The sequence below is a fragment of the Eptesicus fuscus genome, chromosome 11 (assembly GCF_027574615.1).
Source record: "Eptesicus fuscus isolate TK198812 chromosome 11, DD_ASM_mEF_20220401, whole genome shotgun sequence".
In the NCBI taxonomy this organism is placed as follows: domain Eukaryota; kingdom Metazoa; phylum Chordata; class Mammalia; order Chiroptera; family Vespertilionidae; genus Eptesicus; species Eptesicus fuscus.
Window position 1 is genome coordinate 25,331,068 of NC_072483.1, and position 15,598 is coordinate 25,346,665.

Genomic DNA, 15,598 nt, shown 5'->3' on the forward strand with positions numbered 1-15,598 from the left:
AGAAGTCCTATTTCGTTTTACAGAAAATGGTATTTAGAAGCCAAGACCTGTATATTCTATATGTTCATTGCTATTGGAGAGTTGCTATTTCTAGGCCCTATCCGAAGATAGAGCTGGGAAATATTTGTGTGTACGCTCCATATATTTACAACTAAATTCATTTCTACGTCTGTCAATATATATTGAAAATCATGAGTTCATGCTAATACTTTCAAGTCACATGTCCATTCTAGTTTTTGCCCTTTTCATATATATAACTTTTCAAAAAATGAAATTATAGAATCACAACCTTTGTCCACTATTAAATTTAATAGTGAGAAGACTAGCCTCCATAATTCTTCAGTTATTTATTTATGCAATTAAACTCATTTTATGCAACTAATCTTCAATCCATGTAAATGGATTCTTATATATTGCCCTGACTATGTTGTGTGGGTACCTTCTTACCCTGTTCAGGATGATTCCTCCTGCTAGTTTGCCTGCCATCCTTGAGTGGATGCTCTCCTCAACCTCTATGGATCCTGATATCCTCCTCTGGCACTGTAGATTCTCTTACCTTGCTCTGTATCAGCTATTGGTTTAGGATTAAATTATTGAGGAATGGGAAATAGTGTCACTCAAGTTTTGCCTTGTAATGCTTTTTTTATTGCTTTTTAATTTTTATTTTGTTTGTTTTTTTAATTTATTTTATTCTTGAGAGTATTACAGATGTCCCCATTTCCCCCCTTTGGCCCCCTCCACCCATCATTATCCTTCAATGTTTCAGCTCATGAATAAGTTTAAGTGTATCCTGTATTTTCAAATATATTAAGGATTTTTGTTGCTGATTTCTAATTTAATGACATTGATTCAGCTCTATTTTCTAATTTTTAAATTAATCATATTCAGATCAATTCTGGTATTTGTTGATATTTTCTATGAGGCCTGACTAATAGTCAATTTGGTAGGGGGAAACCAAGATGGCAGCAAAGGTAAACACCTAAACTGCTGCCTCGTACAACAATTTCAAAACTACAACTAAAAGACAAAAGGTCTATCACCCAGAACCACGGGAAAGCTGGCTGAGTGGAAGTTCTACAGCTAGAAGGAAAGAGAAAAGAGCATTGAGACGTGCACAAGTGCTGAAAAGCTGAGGTACAGAGACGCGTGAATCGGGCTGGCAGCGGGCGACTGGGTGCACTGCTTTTTTCAACCCGAAGGGAGACAAGCTCCCGATTACTCTGAACTCCAGTTTCTGGGGAGACACTGGGGACCCAAACTCCTACGGAGAGAAGCTGGACTGTCTGCCATCGGGTTGGAAAGTGAGGGTGACTTTCTTGCAGAGGTGGGCGCAGCAATCATTGTTTACTGCGCTGGGACGCTGGACGCGGGGACTTGGAAACACGGAGATGCAGAGATGGCTGACTGGCAGCCATCGCTGTTTGCCACGCCCTAGCCTAGTGACGCCCTGAGACCCCGCCCCGCACAATCTACAAACCCACCCAAGCTCCACACAGCGGCTTCTTCTCTAATAAAAGAGTAATATGCAAATTAACCATCACTCCGCTACATAAGCCACACCCACCAGCCAAGCCATGCCCATCAGCCAATCAGGGAGAGCATGCAAATTAACCCCAACCAAGATGGCTACCAGAAGGGAGGCTTGGGTTTCCCCGGCAATAGAGGAAGCCAAGCTTTCCACACACTCTGGTGGGCCCAGGCCTCCACTCAAGGATAAAAAGTTTCAATTATAGAAGGTAAACATATCCAAACAGAAACGGCTGCTGGCCACGGAGAGAGCAGGAGGCTTGGCTCCGCTCCAGGCTACAAAGTTTCAATTGTACAAGGTAAATAAATTCCAGATACCAGGGCCTCTGCTTGGGTCGCCAGGGGCATGGCTGGCCTGCAAACCACCACAGGCCCCTCGCCCAGGTCTCTCCACACCACAAGGGAACCCCACCCTGATCCAGGACACACTTCAAGGCAAACCAGCTGGTCCCCACCCCTGCACCAGGCCTCTATCCTATATAATAAAAGAGTAATATGCAGATTGACCATCACTCCAACACACAAGATCAAGATAGCTGCCCCTATGTGGTCCAAGATCCTGCCCCCAGGTGGACACAAGATGGCCACCACAAGATGGCCAGCAGGGGAGGACAGTTGGGAGGGACCAGGCCTGCAAGGGAAGGCAGTTGAGAGGGACCAGGCCTGCAAGGGAGGGCAGTTGGAGGCGATCAACTCTGCAGAGGAGGGCAGTTAGGGGTGACCAGGCTGGCAGAGGAGGGAAGTTGGGGGCAAACAGGCTGGCAGGGGAGCAGTTAGACATCAATCAGGCTGGCATGGGAGTGGTTAGAGGGTGATCAGGCTGGCAGGCAGAAGCGGTTAGGGGAAATCAGGAAGGCAGACAGGCGAGCAGTTGGGAGCCAGCGGTCCTGGATTGTCAGAGGGATGTCCGTTGGGATCAGGCCTAAATGGGCAGTCAGACATCCCTCGAGGGGTCCCAGATTGGAGAGGGTGCAAGCTAGGCTGAGGGACACCTGTCCCCCTGCCCCCATGCACGAATTTCATGCACCGGGCCTCTAGTTTGCATATAAATGGCCTGCCCTATCGCAGCTTAACCTAACAAACTGCAGCTCTGGTCAGACAGACCCAAAACCTCCAAACCCCAAGCAAAGAGGAGAAAACTGTAGTTCTCTCTGTAGCTCCTGTTGGGTGGCCTCAGACAGTAGCTGACCTGCACCCCATTGGAGATCCAGAAGCTAGTGTATCTAGTGGTCAGTGTGAGACGACATCAGATTTCAACTACTCACATCCATAAGTGACACATTCAAGAGGCAGACTCAGTGAGCACCAAAGCCCCACTGAAACAAGTCCTGCCCCATAAGCATGTCTCCAGCACAGCAGTTCTTCCATTATAGACACAGCAGGTCCTCAGAGCCAATTGGCCTGGAGGTCAATTCCTCCCAGTGACACCAACAACAATCAAGACTTAACTACAACAAGGCTGTACACACAGTCCACAAAGAGGTGCACCAAGAGTGTCCACCTCAGGTAACTGGGAGGCCAACCCACTAGGCCATATAGGACACCTAGCACACAAAGCCACCCTACCAACTCAGGGAAGCAGCGAAAATGCAGAGACAAAGAAACAGATCACAAATGAAAGAATGGGAGGAAAACAAACAACTGGATATAGAGTTCAAAACCACGGTTATAAGGCTTTTCAAGAATTTCCTAGAAAAGGCCAATAAATTTAACGAGAAATTAAACATACACTGACTGAAATAAAAAATATTATACAGAAACCCAACAGCAGACTAGAGGAACGCAAGAATCAAGTCAAAGATTTGAAATACAAAGAAGCAAAAAGCACTCAACTGGAAAAGCAAAAAGAAAAAAGAATCCAAAAATTTGAAGATAGTGTAAGGAGCCTCTGGGACAACTTCAAGCCTACCAACATCCGAATTATGGGGGTGCCAGAAGAAGAGAGAAAGATACTGAAAACCTATTTGATGAAATAATGACTGAAAACTTCCCCCACCTGGTGAAAGAAATAGACTTACAAGTCCAGGAAGCGCACAGAACCCCAAACAAAAGGAATCCAAAGATGACCATACCAAGACACATCATAATTAAAATGCCAAGAGCAAAAGACAAAGAGAGAATATTAAAAGCAGCAAGAGAAAAACAGTTAATTACCTACAAGGGAGCAACCATAAGATTGTCAGCTGATTTCTCAACAGAAACTATGCAGGCCAGACGGGAGTGGCAAGAAATATTCAAAGTAATGAATAGCAAGAACCTACAACCAAGATTACTCTACCCAGCAAACTTATCATTCAGAATTGAAGGTCAGATAAAGAGCTTCACAGATAAGAAAAAGCTAAAGGAGTTCACCACCACCAAACCAGTATTATATAAAATGCTGAAAGGCATTCTTTAAGAAGAGGAAGAAGAAGAAAAAAGTAAAGATAAAAATTATGAACAACAAATACATATCTATCAACAAGTGAAACTAAAAATCAAGTGAATTAAAAATCTGAGGAACAGAATAAACTGGTGACTATAATAGAATCAGGGGCATAGAATGGGAGTGGATTGATAATTCTCAGGGGGAAAGGGGTGTGGGGGGTATGGGAAGAGACTGGACAAAAATCGTACACCTATGGATGAGGACAGTGGTGGGGAGGTAAGGGCAGAGGGTGGGGTGGGAACCGGATGGAGGGGAGCTATGGGGGGAAAAAGGAGAAACAATTGTAATAATCTGAACAATAAAGATTTATTAAATTAAAAAAAATAGTCAATTTGGTGAATGATCCAAGTTTGCTGGAATATATTTCATATTCTCAAACTGTTGGGTTCAGAATTTAATATATATATATCAAACATATCAATCTTGTAATTTGTGTTGCTCAAATCTTCTATATCCTTACTAGAGGCCCGGTGCACAAAATTCGTGCATGGGGGGGGGGGTGTCCCTCAGCCCATCCTGCACCCTCTCCAATCTGGGACCCCTCGAGGGCTATCCGACTGCCCGTTTAGGCCCGATCCTAGTCGGACATCTCTCTCACAATCCAAGACTGCTGGCTCCCAACTTCTCACCTGCCTGCCTTCCTGATTGCTCCTAACCACTTCTGCCTGCCAGCCTGATCACCCCCTAAAACCACTCCCCTGCCAGTCTGATTAATGCCTAACTGCTCCCTTGCCAGCCTGTTTGCCCCTAACTGCCCTCCCCTGCAGGCATGGTCACCCCTAACTGCCCTCCCCTTCAGGCCTGGTCCCCCACAACTGCTCTCCACTGCAGGCCTGGGTCCCTCCACAACTGCCCTTCCCTGCAGGCCCAGTTGCCCACACCTTCCCTCCTCTGCTGGCCTGGTCACCCCTAACTGCCCTCCCCTGTAGGCTTGATCGCCCCCAACTGCCCTCTCTTGCAGGCCTGGTCCCTCCCAACTGCCCTCCCCTGCTGGCCTGATCACCCACAACTGCCCTCCCTTGCAGGCCTGGTCCCTCCCAACTGCCCTCCCCGGCTGGCCATATTGTGGCAGCCATCTTGTGTCCATATGGGGGCAGCCATCTTTGACCACATGGGGGCGGCCATCTTGTGCGTTGGAGTGATGGTCAATTTGCATATTACTCTTTTATTAGATAGGATTGTTAGGAATAATTGTGGTTAGTACATATTGATAAAAGGAATAAATCACCTGGAAAATATAACAATTCTGAACTTATATGCACCAAATAACATATATTCAAAATATATGAAGCAGATATTGACCAAATTTTAGGAGAAAATTGACTAAAATCATAGTGAAATTTTTTTTTTAACAATCTTGTCTAAATAATTGGTAAACCAAGCAGGCAAAAAAAAAACTTAATCCTATCTAATAAAAGAGTAATATGCAAATTGACCATCACTCCAACGCACAAGATGGCTTCCCCCATGTGGTCAAAGATGGCTACCCCCATATGGACACAAGATGGCTGCCACAATATGGCTGGCAGAGCAGGGCAGTTGTGGGCAATCAGGCCAGCAGGGGAGGGCAGTTGAGAGGGACCAGGCCTGCAAGGGAGGGCAGTTGGGGGTGACCAGGCTGGCAGGGCAGTTAGGGGTGACTGGGCCAACAGGGGAGGGAAGTTGGGGGCAACCAGGCCTGCCAGGGGAGGACAGTTAGGGGTGACCAGGCCAGCAGGAGAGGGCAGTTAGGGGTGACCAGGCTGGCAGGGGAGGGCAGTTAGGGGCAACCAGGCCTGCAGGGAAGGGCAGTTGGGGGGGAACAGGCCTATAGGGGAGGGCAGTTGGGGGGGACCAGGCCAGCAGGGGAGGGCAGTTGGGGGCAACAAGGCCAGCAGGGAGGGCAGTTGGGAGCAACAAGGCCTGTAGGGGAGGGCAATTAGGGGTGACCAGGCCAGCAGGGGAGGGCAGTTAGGGGCAATCAGGCTGGCAGGGGTGGGCAGTTAGGGGTGACCAGGCTGGCAGGGCAGAGAAATTAGGGGCAATCGGGCCAGCAGGGGAGGACAGTTAGGGGTGACCAGGCTAGCAGGGCAGGGCAGTTAGGGGCAATCGGGCCGGCAGGGGAGGACAGTTAGGGGCGACCAGGCTGGCAAGGAGGGAAGTTAGAGGTGACCGGGCCAGCAAGGGAGGGCAGTTGGGAGCAACCAGGCCTGCAGGGGAGGGCAGTTGGGGATGACCAGGCCAGCAGGGAAGGGCAGTTAGGGGCCACCAGGCTGGCAAGGGAGGGAAGTTAGGGGTGACCAGGCCAGCAGGGGAGGGCAGTTGGGGGTGACCAGGCTGGCAAGAGAGGGCAGTTAAGGGTGACCGGGCCAGAACGGGAGGGCAGTTGGGGGTGACCAGGCCTGCAGGGGAGGGAAGTTAGGGGGTGACCAGGCCGGCAGGGGAGCAGTTAGACATCAATCAGGCTGGCATGGGAGTGGTTAGGTGTGATCAGGCTGGCAGGCAGAAGCAGTTAGGGGCAATCAGGCAGGCAGGCAGGCAGGCAGGCGAGTGGTTGGGAGCCAGCAGTCCTGGATTGTGAGAAGGATGTCCAATTGCCCATTTAAATGGGCAGTCAGACATCCCTTGAGGGTCCCAGATTGGAGAGTATGCAGGCTGGGCTGAGGGACGCCACCCCCTCCGTGCACTAATTTCGTGCACTGGGCCTCTAGTGTCTTAATAATGGTTTTTGCCTTAAAGTCTATTTTTTCTAATATTAATTTAGCAGCATTAGCTTTTTATTCCAATTAGTTAGCTGGTATTTGCCTCCTCTTTATTTTCCTAGAACTTTACTTCTAAACTTTTTATGGTCTTAAGGTTTAGATGTATTTATAGTAGAAATTATTTAAGTAAATTTTAAAATTCAAGCTTTTAATATTTCTTTTAGGTGGCAACTTAAGATTACTTATATTTATTGTAGTGTATTGTATATTTGGACTTATTTACACCATTATATTTTGTGCTTCTCTTTACCATCACTCTGTTTTTCTCTTTTCTTGCTCTTTTTGGGGAGTCATTCAAGTTTGTTGATTCTTTAAAATTTCTTCTTGTTTGAAATAAAATATTTTATTTCTGTTCTGTTACTCTGAGTTTGTAAGGCCTTATCTTAATAAGTATGTTTAGCCTCTTAAAAAAAGACAAGAATATACTTATACTTTAAATCTGATTATTCTCCACTTGTCCTGTATGTTGTTGTTTCTCAGACTTTTATGTCCATTTTTCTTTTTTAAATATAGATAATTTAATTATTTCTAGATTTCATATGACACATTCAAACACACACCAAAAATGAAGAGTCATAGAATCATAACCTGTGTCCACTATTAACTTAAGAAATAAAACAACCCTGGGTAGCCTTTCCCTCCCTCCCCCCTTAGAAATAACTTCTGTAAAATTAAGAAATGTTCCATCTTGAGCTTATGGCCCCAAATGGTTGTTTTTATTATTTCATTCAAAGAATGCTTATTTAGATTTATCTACAATTTGCCATTTTGCTTTGTCACTACTAATTCTTATATATTACCCTTGGCTGGGTTCAGTTTCTTTCTATGAAGAACATTCTGGCTTGGTTCTTTCAGCAAAGGTCTGGTAGTCTTAAGCTTTCTTATTCTGTATTTGGAAAAAAAGTACTTGCATTTGACCTCATTTTTGAATGACATAGGTATACATTATGAAATATATATGGATATAGAATTGTTGATTGACAGCTACTTTCTTTCAACATTTTGCAGATATTATTTTTTGTGCCTATTATATTGCAATTGAGAAGTCTGCTGTCAATCTCATTAGTATTCCTTTGCAGATAATCTGCCTCAATAGGTAATGTTTCTCCCATTCCTTCTACTGAATCCTAATGAAATTTCCATTGTAAGTGACTTTTTCATTTTAACCTTTCTTTGTATATATATTTGTGTGTGCACATAAATTATATGTACATAATGCAACTTCTTTATAACCTCAGATCTATTTTTTAGTTCATGAATTTCCTTCAAGCTGTATCTAACATGCCCTTAAAACCACTGATTTTATTTTACTTCAAGGGCCATGTTTTCTATTTCTAGAATTTCTAATTGGTTCTTTTTCAAATCTATCTGTACCTTGTTTTTAACATTTTTTTTCCTTTTGTAATGTTTTTAACATTTTAAATCTACATATTTTATTGTTTCTCTCTGATATTTCTATTATCTAAATTTTCTTGGGAGCATTAATTCTTCTACTTTTACTCTTTCCTAATTATCTTAAGGTTAGATTGTTACCTTGCATGTTTTGTAATTTTGAGTGGTGAGCTCATCTTTGGTAGACTTCATCTGAAGGCACTAGTTGCACTCTCAATTTCATTAACTCAGACAGTCCCCTTCCCCTAATAACTTACTCTCTTGGAAATTAATAATTTTTTATAAAATCAACAAGTAGTTTTTGACAGATACTTGACATCTGAATGATAAGCCTTCGCAATGTATGAACTTTTCTAACTTGGAAATGCCACAATCTGTTTATAACCTCAATTGTATTGTCTAATAGGTGATAGGCAATTCTTTAGAGCATGTCTTAACAAAAGGAAACAGGGATTTAGCTCTTCCTGGGTATCTTTTATATGTTAGGGGGTCTGCAAAGGACTTGAGTGTTTCTAGATGACATTTAAATGCATGTCCATCATTTCTCCAGTGATGAATTTAGCTTCACTTACTGTAACTTAGTCTTGTGACTCTATTTCCATGTTTTTCTGCACATCCAATAAATTTTCAAAGCTACCGTGGAGTGTAATCCTTTAAAAGCTATTTGAAAAGACAGTTATATATTTAAATATAAGTTAATTCAACCCTGTGTGGTGATAGCAGTGTATATGCCCCAACTAAGGAGACAATTGTTCATCAAGAGGTACAATGTCAAGTATATAATAATTGATTCCTTTGCCTAATAGCTGGAAACTTTCTTTTAACATGGATTAAAGGACCCATCCCAATGTAACACTGAAGCAGTCATCTGAAATTATGCCTTGCTCAGTTTCCTTAAGTCCCCTGTCACAAGTGTAGGCAAGTGACCTAGGTGGAGTAAATATGTGTCCTAAATACCAGGGTGAGATTAGGATGATAGGTTCTCTTTTCTGTGGCTGTAAGAATCATGAGAAATACACAAGAGTCATCTTTCCCACCACATCTAGATAACCTTCTAGGCATAGAAAATAATCTGGGGCGGTGCGGGGGGAGAGAAAGATAGATAGAGATAGAGAGAGAGAGAGAGAGAGAGAGAGAGAGAGAGAGGTTCTCATGATGCCCAAGATCATGCTCTAAGACTTTTGAACACACATAGACCACATTTTATGCCTGATTAGTGTGAGCTGATTTCTGTCACTTGCAATCAAACAGCGTCCTGGGCACTACAAAATAATAACCCACATGAAAACATCATCAACATCACCGCCAGGAAAAACACACAATGGTGCAACAACCAAAAATATTTTCAGAATAACTCAAGTTCTTCTTTTGTTTTTTTAAACACGATGAAGGCACGAGGATCCTTAAACATCTCCTGTCCAGTTCGCACACGGCAGCTGCTTCTGCTCCTTTACATCTGCCTTCAGATTCCAGTCTCACATCAAGATAACCTCCTCCCCACAGCTTAACCTTTTGAACTTTTGTTCTCTCTCCCTTTCCTCCCTATTCTCATGCTTAAAAACCCAAAGAAGTTGCCTGTCAAAGCAGGACTCACCTCAGAACACGAGAGACCATATTAGGAAGACCTGGAAAGACTAGAAACCCCATGATCCTCATTTTGTCCTATTGCTTCCTTTTTACAAATGTTACCAAATGGAAAAAAAAAAAAAACATGTCTTGGGTTTTATGTTGTACAAATATTTAATGCTGCTTTTTTCCTTGCCAACCCAATGCCTTCCACATACATATTAGGTACCTAATAACAATTTTTTGAATAAACAAAGAATAAATTAATGATTAAATGAAGTACTGAATGAACAAAAAAGGAATACATGAATAAATGTAAAAGAAAGACATTAAGCATTTGGGGAAAACTATTACTGGGAATTTTAAAGTCATGGTCAATAAATGCTTGCTTGACATCTAGATGATTAAAAAGTACATTTCTAAAATCCAAGTCATTTCTTCACCTACATTAAAAAAAACACACAAAAAAAAACACAGAACTTAAAAAACGTTAAAGTAAAAGCAAGTCATATACATGTTCCAGAAGATAGTAGCACATTTTGTCTGCAGTGCTTTCTTTTTTTAGTTGTAGTTGACATACAATATTATATTAATTTCAGGTGTACAAACACTGTTAGACATTTATGTACTTTATGAAGAGATTGCCATGGTTAAGTCTAGCAGTACTCATCTGACATCATACATAGTTATTACAAAGTAATTGACTCTCTTTCCTATGCTGTATATTACATCACCATGACTTATTCTATAACTGGTTTGAACTTTTTATTCGCCTTCAGCTTTGTTGCTCATCCTTCCACCTCCTCCTATCTGGCAACCGTCAGTTTGTTCTCTGTATGTATGAATTTCTTCCTATTTTATTTTGTGTGTTCATTTGTTTTGCTTTTTTTTTTTAGGTTAGAATTTGAAAACGTAATTTATAATGATATATGCACTCTATGTTCATTGAAGCATTATTTACAATAGCCCAGATATGAAAACAACCTAGGACTCCATCAATGAATGAATAAAGAATATATGTATATGTATAGCATATCTACATGTACATAGGTATATCTATATATGTAATGAAATATTGTCCATAGTTCTTGATTGATAGTTATTTAAAGATGTTTAAGTTGTGAACCTATCGATAAGGAAATATTTATAAAAACTGACAAGTATGCATTAGCGTTATTGACCATAACCCTACTTTAAGAAAACCACTGCAGGGACAGCAGCGAATGTCCATGGCATGTGCGGTTAAAGCTCAGTTCATAAACACAGGCATCATGTTCCATCCCCTTCGTGGTGCACCAAATGAATAGGCCTGGTTAATCATGATATAAGTATATTTCAAGAAAGCGATATGATTTAAATAATACCAGTAGTAGCTATAACCAAGTATATTAATTAGAATTCATTGCTTGCAAGCCACGGAGACCAAATCTGACTAAATCAGAAGTAAAGGTATTTACTGAAAGAAGTTGCAGTTGTGTTGCCTACCTGTATCAGGTATCAGCGTTTCCTCCCTTTGTCTCATCCTAATTTTATTCATGGGTCTATTTATTCCTCACCTACCTGGTTCAGAGTTAGGTCCTAATGGATAGAAGACAATCTCCATTCTCATTCCCACTGCCTGTTTAAACACAAGCAAGAAAGATCCCCTCTCCTGCATGTGGGACGTTGTAGCGCTCTTGTGAGGGTAACACATCGGGATGAAAACATGGAAAGATGTAGCCACTCTACTTCCATCATTTCTACTTTCTAAAATGATCATTTTTCTCCTTAATGAGCAATTCAATTGAACCAGATCTTTATTTTTTGTTTTTTTTTTTTTTGTTTTGTTTTTGCACCTGACACAATCCTGGTGGACAGAGAACCATATCAACTTGATGCTGGACATTCACACTTGGGATTTGGAGGGCCCCTAGAAGCTGAAAATTGAGAAGCAGAACCCAATATTCTTGTTGGGCTGCTCCATGTTAAATGGACTGGAGTTACAATGTTGTCTTTTTCATATATATATATATATTTTTCAGAGAGGAAGGGAGAGGGCCAGAGAGATAGAAACATCAATGATGAGAGAGAATCATTGATTGGTTGCCTCCTGCAGGCACCCCACTGGGAATTGAGCCTGCAACCCAGGCATGTGCCCTGACCGGGAATCAAACAGTGACCTTCTGGTTCATAGGTCGACGCTCAACCACTGAGCCATGCCGTGGGCCTACAATGTTGTCTCTGTTTCTCTCTCAAGGCAAGATTCAATTTCCAAGGCTGATCATGTTCAGCAAGAAAGAATGAATTCTTCAAATAGAACTTCAGATTTCTATAGAAGGTTAGCTAGAGGTTGAGCAGCCAAAACTATCAAATGTCTACATTATTGACAATTAGCTGCTTTTTCCCCAGACCTCCTATATTATGGTTTTCTTAGTAATCATTCTCTGAAGGCTTCCGTTTCTCACACTCATTTCTTCCTTCAGCTTCTGTTCTTTCTCCTTTTCCTTATTCTTTCCTCTCAATGCAAAAACGGTGATTGTAATTTATTGTTATGCCCACAGTTCAAGTGAAGAACAAAAGATGAAATCTAGCCTAAAGGAAAGGGAGAAATGGGACACCACGTGGTCTGACTTTTAGTCTCAGCTCTGCAACATACTAGCAGTCTGATTCTGAGTTCCCTGTCCTGAAGTTTGGGACTAAAGCTGTGGCTTATGTGTATCACAAGGGTATTTATTATATAGAGTAAATTAGCGGATGATGAAAAAGTGCATCTTCAACTATCAAGACTTTCTCAAACGGGACAGAATGAATACCAGATAGCAGATTCCACCATGGACAGTCCAAGAGAACCAAGCAAGAACCCAGCTGCTAACTGGCTATTCAAAGTGCAGGAATTCAATTTAAAGAACCAAGAGCTCAGGAACTGAGACTTTGGGATGCCCAAGTCAGAGAGAAGGTGGGCTTGAGGTGGAGAGCTACTAGGATTCCTCTTATTTCTTTTTGGAGAGGCAGATTTGCTCTCTGAACTCACTGCAGGTCCAAACTTGAAAGAAATCTCCCCCTGCTGTCTCTTCTCTAAAGCCGAAGGAGCAAAGAGTTAATTACCTTGTTATATTCATCTCTCCTCCAAATTTTCCACATGGGCTTTTTCCTTAATTAGCCATCACATGAAACTGAAGAATATCTATTATTTATGGTGTGTATTAAATTTTATGTCTTTTCGTCTTAATTTTTAAAATGGGTGAATTTACTACTTTTCATATTTCTCTCCTAAAAAAGCAATTGTTGTTGTTGCTTTTATTGTTGATTAGTGGTAGTCCTCATCTGACTCTTGCTTGGGTCAGTAATTCTTCATCAAAAGCAAAATGAAGAAAAGCTTCTGGCATGTTTTAGATTAATTGGAAGAAGCAAGTAGCCTCCCACGCGGTTTTCTTACTCTTAATTTCTTTCTTTAATCTTTTCCCCTATTTAAATATGATACCTATGAATGCCCACACAGTATTGGTTAAGTTATATGGTTTTAGTTCAGGGCACTATAGTAACTTATTAGAGTGAATTATCTTATAAAGTGAGTTTGATTGTGAAGATAGCATGGCTATATAATGACATGTGCACACTTGGGCCATTGCTATGGTTCTAAGTCAGCTCCCAAAGCAACGTGAAATGTGTACCTACATGCCCTTCCATCTCAATTATACTGTATATCTACTACAAAGAGATGCGTATTTTGTTTAGAAATTAACTGCTAGCCAGGTACTGTCTGAATTTCCTCCATTTAAAACCATCTTTATTTTTGCACCTCCAGTAGGTAACATATAAACAATGCATTATATATAGTCATGTTTATTGTATGCATTTATGGCTTACGTCTAGATTGTACATGCGTCAAAAGCAAAGAACGTGTCTTCTGCTCTCTCCCACAGGGTGGATGTGGGTAGCTAGTACAAGCTCCACTTAAGAAGCTTGGCTTGAGTGGAAAAACTGGTCCAAGTTATCACTCAAGTTTCACTTAAGAGCTTCTCTTACCTGTTTAATATGTGAATGCAACAATCTGGGTTTTATTTGGAAATGATGATGCTTTTAATGATTGTGTTTTATTCTGCTCAAAGCAATTTTGAAAGCTTTTCTTAACAAGCCTCTTTTATCCCAGTTCTATTTGCTTCTCTCACCTCCACTTTCTCCACTTTATTTTCTCTTTATCCCTCCCATTTCTCCCTCTCTCTCTTTCTCTCTTTCCCTCCCTCCCTCCCTCCCTCCCTCCCTCCCTCCCTTGTACTCTCTCTTCTATTTCATACACTTGTGCAATTACTTAGAAGGAAAGAGTCTGATATTTTCTTATTTTAATTCAAAGGAAAACAAGCCTGAGCATATCTCTATGATATAAAGATTCATTTTTTTTTTTTGGGGGGGGGGGGGATAATCTAACCAGAAAGAAAACAAAACAGACTTTTAAAATGTAACAATTAGATTGGGAAAAAACAACAACACACACATGTATATACAGGAGAGTTTGTGTACTTAGATATGGTACTCTTAATGTTCTTAATTATGTATAAGTAAGAAATCTTAATGGATAACATTTTAGAAACTGCTAAACCTAAAATGTTTGAGAAAATTGCTATTGCTGAGGACAGTGAAACCACTTTGTACCTGTTTACCCTCAGCTGAGAAGTCAAACATCCAGAACATGCCCAGCTCCCTGGGAGTGTGTTTTCATATTTCTACATGCGTTTGATGGTAAAAGCATTTCAAAGTGTAGTTCTTACTGATTCTACCTTGCAAAAAAAATCAAATAACCATCATTTGCTAATAAATGTTTTAATCCCATTTTCCAAATTTTCACAAGTCATCTGAGTGAGATCCCAACACCACTTCCGGACTTCAACAGGATTGCTGCCCTGCATTGAAGGCCCAGTTGCTGAGTGTCTCTAGTTTGCAAAGAACAGGAGAATTCTTCGATAAATAACTTGATTTGTAACAAAACAACAACAAAAAACCCTGTTCATCTATTGCAAGTAAGTGTTCTCCTTTTGTTACATACTATGCAATTAAGTGCCTTTGAAATAAAAGGTAAATGACATCAGAAGTCTCAGGGACAAGAAAGTACTATTTTAAAACAGGGAGTGTCAAATGTTGTTTTTCAACCCAGCACCAAAGGATGTTTCACAGGTAATTTCTCAGGGCTGATGTGAGCTAATTATTAGCTACCATACCCTGCCTCCCTTTCCAAGTGACTATCTCCTGGCAGAAAGGCACAGCTAGGAGTGTTTTGTTTCATTTGTCCTTGGAGTTTTATTTTTTTATCAGCATCGAGAAGGTGGACTGAGCCAAAGTTAGAAGAATTCTGGAGCTAAGCAAAAAGCGACACGTTTAACAGCCCCCATTAATTGGGGCTGTTACATGATTGATTTGAGAAAAGCAGAAGAGACCGATTTCTTTACAACTCACAGTTGGATGCAACGCACTAAAAGTAATCCTGTAAATTACATTTTAAATCTTCAACATATTCCGAGCAGATAAAATAGTGGCATGATTGACCAAACTCCTTTTAAAAGTACACATATTACGATGCATCATAGTTATAAACAGATGGTATTTGGCCTCCTTCCTATTCTCAACATTTGGAATTTCTAAACTATGTGAATTAAACAATAATATTTTATAAACATACAAGGGATTTTGCTCACTGCTTTGTTAACATAGAAATTATACAATGCTGACATTTATTTAAATTTTAAAAAGTAAACAACAGTGCTCATTGAAATAAAGCAAACTAAAATCAACAGAGAGGAGTATGTTCTGTGTGCATATTACCTATCATGGCACTGGCCTTTTTAAGGGAAGACATAATGGGTTGAAGAACAAATGGTAGCTTAGATGGGCCTAATCCTTTGTACTCCAAAGGCTCATTTAACACCTCTTTGTAAACAAAGGATATTTATACCATAATTGGCTATTTGACCAT